Consider the following 7,395-nt stretch of genomic DNA (forward strand, 5'->3'; position numbering starts at 1 on the left):
ACATCTCAAGGCATAAGATTGGTCCAATGCATGGTAGATGTGATTGAGGGTTATTCTTGAGGCATGGGCTGTAAGGGCTGGTAGGTTTTCGACATTGTACATGCCAGTAGTTTCCCAGATTGTAGAGAATATCTCAACATCTATTTTTCCATCATTGTCAAACTTATACGTGTTTTTTAAAAAGAAAAAATGACTTTTTTAGTTTTGCAACCCTTTTTAGAAGATGTTACATACAAAATTTGGAAACAAGTTCTATGAGAGAGTTGTTGGAATACTACAACTTTTCTTCCTTGACCCTATCTAAATTCTTACATCTGGTGTCTCAAATGATAGTCTGAATGTGGTCCACAAGCTTGTTTTTATTTATTTGTTCACCAAAATGAACATTCACCTTGCATAGGGGAGAAGAAGTGAAGATGCAAGGGTCGATCTCTAGGGGCATGCACTTAACCAAACCCTATGAGTGTTAACTCCTCGATGTGAAACCACTAGTAGGGGCTCACTCCACCACACTTGTGTCACTCAAGTGGAGCTTCCATGTGCTATGTAGAGAGAAAAGAGGGAAGGAGCTATGGTAAGCTCAACCTCTACCTTAATACCTTCATATGTGCAAGGAGGGTGGGGAGAGAGAGATAGAGGAGAAGGGAATGGAGAGGAGATGGAGAGCATAACCTATAAGCACACACACACACAATCAAGCAAGCAAGCATGCATAAGAAAACAAGCTCACAACCATCACCACACAAGAGAGCAAGAGAGAAGAGAAAACATAAATGTGATAATGGGATTGTATCCTTACATATTTCTTCAAGGCACTTATATACAAGAGCTCACTTTTTACAATGGCCAGCTACCCATTTGACTATTAGGGTCCCAAAACTAATTATATAGCTCTATGTACACTTAGGCTTTCTAGCTCATGGTGGCCGGCATTACACATGTCATAAGCTCGGTCATTCAATATCTTTTACATGAAATGCTTAGCACAGTTTTACATAAAAATATGTTACATGAGGTGCAACCGCACTTTTGATTTAAAAAAAATAGTAGGAGTAGTGTTAACCATTGTGGTTCACATACCCTCCCCTAACTTATTTGGATTCAGTCCTTGGAACCAACAAAGAACTTGAGTGGCACTAGTAGAGGGAGTAGGTGTAAATTAAATCATACCACAACTTGGGGTATTGGGGGGAGTGTGTAAACCCATTACTAGGGTTAACAAGATCTACCACCATTATCTTACATCAAGGAGTCACAATAGATACACCAAAGAGTCATACATTCAAGATATGAAGCAATAGTGTCCAAAGCTACAACTTGGATGGGTGCCCGTAATGGTGTGACTGAGTATTTATGGTGATTCCCACTTTAAGAGCGTGTGGTAGCAAGTTAGGATGAAGTCCTAAGTGATGTACTTCATGGATATATTATGAGAGTAGTCATTGTAATAGCATTAGGCCTCTTATGAGCCTAATGTGCCCGGCCGGCCATAGTTTAAGTGAGTGTGAACACTTATGGCCATGTATATAAGTGAATATCTCTCATAATACAAGATACTCTCCCATTGTGAAATTGAGTGTTTCTCTTGCTAATCACTCTCCCTAATGCATGCTAGTGAGTGTGTGTGAGTGAAGTGAGGTGAGAGGAGGGACGAGTACCCGTAGTGCAACGCGGTGGTGTGACAATGCTCATGGGAGATGCGGTGGAATTGCTTCTCAAGGAGTTGTAGAGCTTGGAGACCTCAAGGGTTACGAGCTTGGCCATTGGAAAGACCCTCATGAAAGTTTGCAGTTCACCAAGCAGCAGCAGGTAATCTCTTATTGGATGTGTTTCAAGGAGGTGTCACTGAAACCTTTAGTCCTCGATCCTTTTTGTGAATGTAAATGTGATCCTTATCCCAATCATGCATCATCTTGGTTTCTTTCATGAAGGGCCGTCCTAGGATATAATCATAGGAAACTTACTGCTCTGCCGATGGCAAAGTTCATCTCGCAACAAAAGTGTGTTGGAAATTGGTTCTGAGAATTTTAATTTTCAAATCCCACAGAAGACCCATGGGCTTCACAATGGCTCCATCAGCTAGTTTTACAATCAATGCAATGTCATCTATAGTAGCAGGTTTACCCCATTTCTCCTAACACTGCTTGGTGATAATGCTCACTTCTGTGCCACCATCTAGCATGGTGGTAACTTGAAGTTCATCAAAAGCTGGGGGAAACACTGCATTAAGTTCATCTCCTTCAAAATATTGCCCTAACTTGTTCACCCGTATCATGGGTATGCCTATGGTTCCATTTGGTTCTATAGATCCTTCATCATTTCTCATATGGACTTCCTAGTTCCAAGTGCTCCTCCATTCCAGCTCCAAGCCTCCCTTTCATCCAATCTTTCAAATCCTTCCACACAAACTCAGGCTACCCTGAAGCAATGTGCCAATAGGAATCTGGACTTGTGAAGATAAAAAGGAAGAAAGACCAACAATGTCTCTTAGAATGGGGGTGACCTCATGAATTCGACGATCCTTCTTCATGCTTAGGCTTCTTAGAGTGTATGGTATAGGGGCATGAATATCATTATCATATTTTCTTGGGTGGTTATCCCTCTGATTTTTACTAATATGTAGTAACTGAATCCACTTGGTGCGGAGTTGTTACTAGCCTTGGTTCAACATTTTAGGGGAGATCCTCAAAGAGTACCTGATGGTTAAGTCCTTTGTTTGGCTCATGGATTTTATCAATCGGTTTTCATGCTAAGCCATCAAACAACGAACTTCCTCCAGTGTTGTGAACTACCTAAGGTTCCTCCTCCATTTGAGCTTGACATTCTTTGACTAGCTCTTGAGCAACCTTTAGCCTAATCTTTTCTTCAACCAACTTTTTAGGTAGATGATGAGGATCTATCTGCTCCTTTTTTTGAGGGGCGGGTGGTAACAAGGTTTCTCCTCATTGGATGAGAAAGTGACACAATTGTCTCCCTTGCCAAACTTTGTGGCCCTTTTCTTTTAAGTGTTCATAGTCACTCGTGCGTGCTCGGGAACCTCTTTAGAAGATAAGACCCTTGTTTGTCTTGGGGTCCCCTGTTTCTATGAAGTAGATGTTTCAGCAACGATAGTAGCATGAGCAGCAGCTCTCCTCCGGCTCTACATTCGTGTGACTACATTGAGAGGCGTTGTGTGGATGAAGCCATCTCACACACTCAACAAGTTAATACTAGGGCTTGGTTTAACTTCATTCCCTTTTCCAAGTGCCGTTCTTATGGGCAATCCTTATACATGTGGTTTATGTGGTCTCAAATGTGGACATTTTGTGCTAGTGTGGTTTTCTTGACAAATCAGGCACCATACCAGTTCTCTCTTTGGGTATAGATGAGGTTGGTCGGCCTAGTCATGGCCTTAACCTATTCTCCATTATTTGGTCATTTGTTACATCAATGCAGCTGCTAACTGCTCTACCTATTGCCCTGAAGAGGGTTCATTCCCTTTCCCTTCATATTTAGTGCTTGTGGTTTTAAAGAAAGCTTCAGAAGTACCTTTGTACAATTCTTGAGAGCAAGTTTCCCTTGAAGTTGTCTTCAAAGTCCATGGCATTGCTCAAAGGAGGTGTGTCTAAGAGTGAAAAGATGCAGGGGGAAGAGAGCTTGAGCTCTTGCAAGCACACACACACTCACAAAACCCTAATAGAGAACACACAAGGTGAGAGGCTGAAAATCTTCTTCTTCTTCACTCAACACTCAACACACCATATACAAAGATAAGAGTACACACAATATGAAAGGTACTCAACCAAATACATACAAGGGTTCTCTATAGTGTGAACCCAACTAAATGAGCTGGCACTATAACTATGCCAGTCTCTAGAATGGCTGTCACACAGCCTGTCATCCCACTGGCCGCATATCACCCAAGATCTCACCAACCATGCCAGTGGTGTAAGTGTGGGGCCTATCCCCCAGGCGGGTCATCCCTCTCAGTGTCCACCGCCTCACTAGACAAGCTCGATATCTCAACACTCCCCCTCGAGCTCAACTCCATCTCATGTACACCAAGTGAAGCCCTGAATCTGCGGAGCTTCTCTGTACCCAATGCTTTTGTAAAGATGTCAGCTACCTGATCCTGTGTGCTGACATAGACAAGGTCAAGGTCTCCTACCAAGACCTTCTCTCTGACAAAATGGTAATGGACCTCTATATGCTTCGTGCGAGCATGAAAAACTGGGTTCCTGGCCAACTATATACTGCTAATGTTGTCACAGAAAATGACAACTTGTCTATCCACTGATAGACCCAAATCTGTAACAAGTAGCTTTCTCAACCAAGCTACCTCACATGCTGCCATAGCAGCTCCTCTGTACTAGTGGATAGAGCAACCGTAGGCTGCTTCTTGCTGCTCCAAGTCACAACAACACTCCTTCCCCAAAGAAAACATGAAGCCACTAGTAGATCTTCTATCTGAGATACTACCAGCCCAATCAGCATCTGTGTACCCATGTACACATATCTCTGTCCCAGTCTCAGAAAATAGTCCACAATGCAAAGTAGACCTCACATACCTCAGTATGCGTCTTAATGCATCCAAATGCGGTTTTCGTGGAGCCTGCATAAACTGACTCACCAACCCAACAGCATAGCTCAAATATGGTCTGGTGATCGTCATGTAGATCAAGCTTCCTACTATGCGCCTATACATAGTAGGATCCTCCAAGATCTCTCCTGAATCTGCACTCAACTTGCCATTCTGATCCAATGGCACGAAAATAGGCTTACAGCCTGTCATACCATACTTGGACAACATGTCCAAGCTATACTGTCTCTGCAGTAATCCAATACCATGTGGTGACCTAATCACCTCAATGCCCAAGAAATATCTAAGCTCCCCCAGATCCTTCATCTTGAACTTCTGTCTATATTGGACTAGGTTGTCTGACCCAATCCCACCTCCAATCTTGGGTCTATCAGGAGCATGATGGTTCTCTTTGGCTGGCAGTCCATGCTTGTTTCTTGGGGATAAGGCTCTTTTGATTGTGTGTTTACCAAGATAAAGTCTCTTAGTCTTGAGGCAAGACTCCTTAGTGAATGTGTAGGGGATCCTAGTGCTTGCTCTTAGTGAATGTGTAGGGGATCCTAGTGCTTTCTCTTAGGATAATGGTATGTCCATGCACTAAGTGCTCAATCCACATGCCTCTAAGTTAGGAGTCGTTTATCTCATGCTCGGGTGCTCTTCACTTTCATTGGTGCTATCAAAGAGCAATACAGTCTAGCTCCACGCACTATTGACCGATGGGTTAGCTCCAGCAAGAGATTACACGTAGGAGGGTTTAGTATCATCAAATAATGGATTGTTTCACACCAACGTCCCTGAGCATAGGTGTATGAATGTGTTTCATGAAGGTGCACAATCACACTCTCTAACAACACAAGGAGATTTTTTCCCTCTAGCAGTTAGAGAACATCCGTACCTTCACAGGGGAACAATCGTTTGGTATGGGCGTGGCTTAACTAGAGTAGCGACTGTTCGTCTTCACCAGTATACAGGTACAGTCATGGAATGGACATTCTCTTAGGGAGGAACGAGAGTTCATTAGTCATCTCGAGAAGGATGTGACCGTGGTTGGATAAGTTAAATAATGGGCATTCTTTAGGGGAGGAATGGACGTTCGACTTTGGGAAGAGTGTCGCCATGGGTAAATGGGGAAATGGATGTTCACTTGTAGAGGAATGGTTATGGGCTTACCGCTCTCTTGGAGAGGAATGGATGTTTATCAGTATGTAGGTATAGTTGTGGAATGGATGTTCTCTTGGGGAGGAATGGCTGTTTGTTAGTCAAGAAGGATGTGATTATGGATAAGTTAAAGAATTGGCATTCTCTGGGAGAGGAACGGACGTTCGACTTTAGGAAGAGTGCAGCTGTGGTGGGTAGCAGGGGAAATGGATGTTTGCTCTCGTAAAGGAATGGTTATGGGTGTGTCTTAGGTATAACCATTCTCTTGGGGAAGAACGGATGTTTATCTGTGAAGGAATGGATGTCCACTCATAGACTGACAGTAGTCAAGTGTCTTAATAGCACCGAAACAGCGTATCTCTGACATCCAACCACCAAATATTCTCCTGACACAATTGGCATGCCACAGTTATGCTCTTTTAATTCCCATTACACCCATTTATGGATTAGATTTGGAAATATTCTCAATCTGGAAGTGAGCAGGCATGGCTTAGAAGAGTACAGTCATTCCTCTATGAACGAACGGGCATTCACTTCTCATAAAAACAACCCCTGAGTGAGTTGCACTTGGTTTTTCCCTGATTTTTTTCCCTTAGTGATGATTTTTAAAGGTTTCCTTTTTATGCATGAATTAAGCAAGTCCTAAGCTACCTAATGATGTAAGGAATATGTAATTTAACCTCGTATCCTAAGATTAATGGGGCAATTAAGCTAATATGCAATTTTCTATCTACTTGAAGAAAAACCAAAAATCAATGAAACCAATGGCAAAGTTAGAGCACCTACTTGTTGCTCCCACATTCAATGTAGCCTCCAAATGTCCTATTGCTCCACAAGCTCCATTACAAACTCAATTGATCAAAACAAAACCAAAAAAGAACAACATCTAACAAGCAAGCCCATACAACTGGTGGATTTGCATTCCATCTAAGCAAGATAAGTCTCTAGCTTAGTAAGAGATTGTGAATGACCCTAAGCTAAGTGCATTCCCCAATAGTGGCACCAAAGATGTTCACCAAAATGAGCATTCACCTTACATGAGGTGAGAAGGAGGAAGAGAAGATGTAAGAGTTGGTTTGGGAGCATGCTCCTAGCCAACCCTATGAGGGTTAACTCCTTGAAGTTGCTAGGGCCTCACTCCATATTAACTAAGGAATGAGAGGAAATCAGGGTGATGATCAAAAAGCATTGAGTTTTTATGCTTGTCAATTAAAAATCTTACAAATTATAGCTTATAAATCTTATACTTTTTTACAATATTGCATCACAAAAGAATCCTTGACTTTGTGCAACTATTCTCACAAAATTAATAGTAAGTTCTATATTTTCATCACATGGCCTATTCATGCAAAACAAAACAAAAATTATAATATACTTAACCCTAAATTGGAAAACTGTCTCGCGGGTGCTTGGATTCTCACCACAACGATTACTTCTCATATAGGGTGGCTTGAATAGAGCACATCTAGCACCCATTTTTGGCTAACACCAACATGGCCTATGCACACAACAAAATAACATTATAATCTACTTAACCCTAAATTGGGAAGGGTTTGCTGCCTGGGTGCTCCATAATGGCTACTTCTCATATAGGGTGCCTTGTAAAAATAGAGCACATCCATCACCCATTTGTGGCCAACATGCAAAAAATAATTAGAGATGCTAGGAAGACTAGGGTT

Source organism: Cibotium barometz, chromosome 4 (genome assembly GCF_041138505.1).
Source record: "Cibotium barometz isolate CiBa-2024 chromosome 4, ASM4113850v1, whole genome shotgun sequence".
NCBI lineage: Eukaryota > Viridiplantae > Streptophyta > Polypodiopsida > Cyatheales > Cibotiaceae > Cibotium > Cibotium barometz.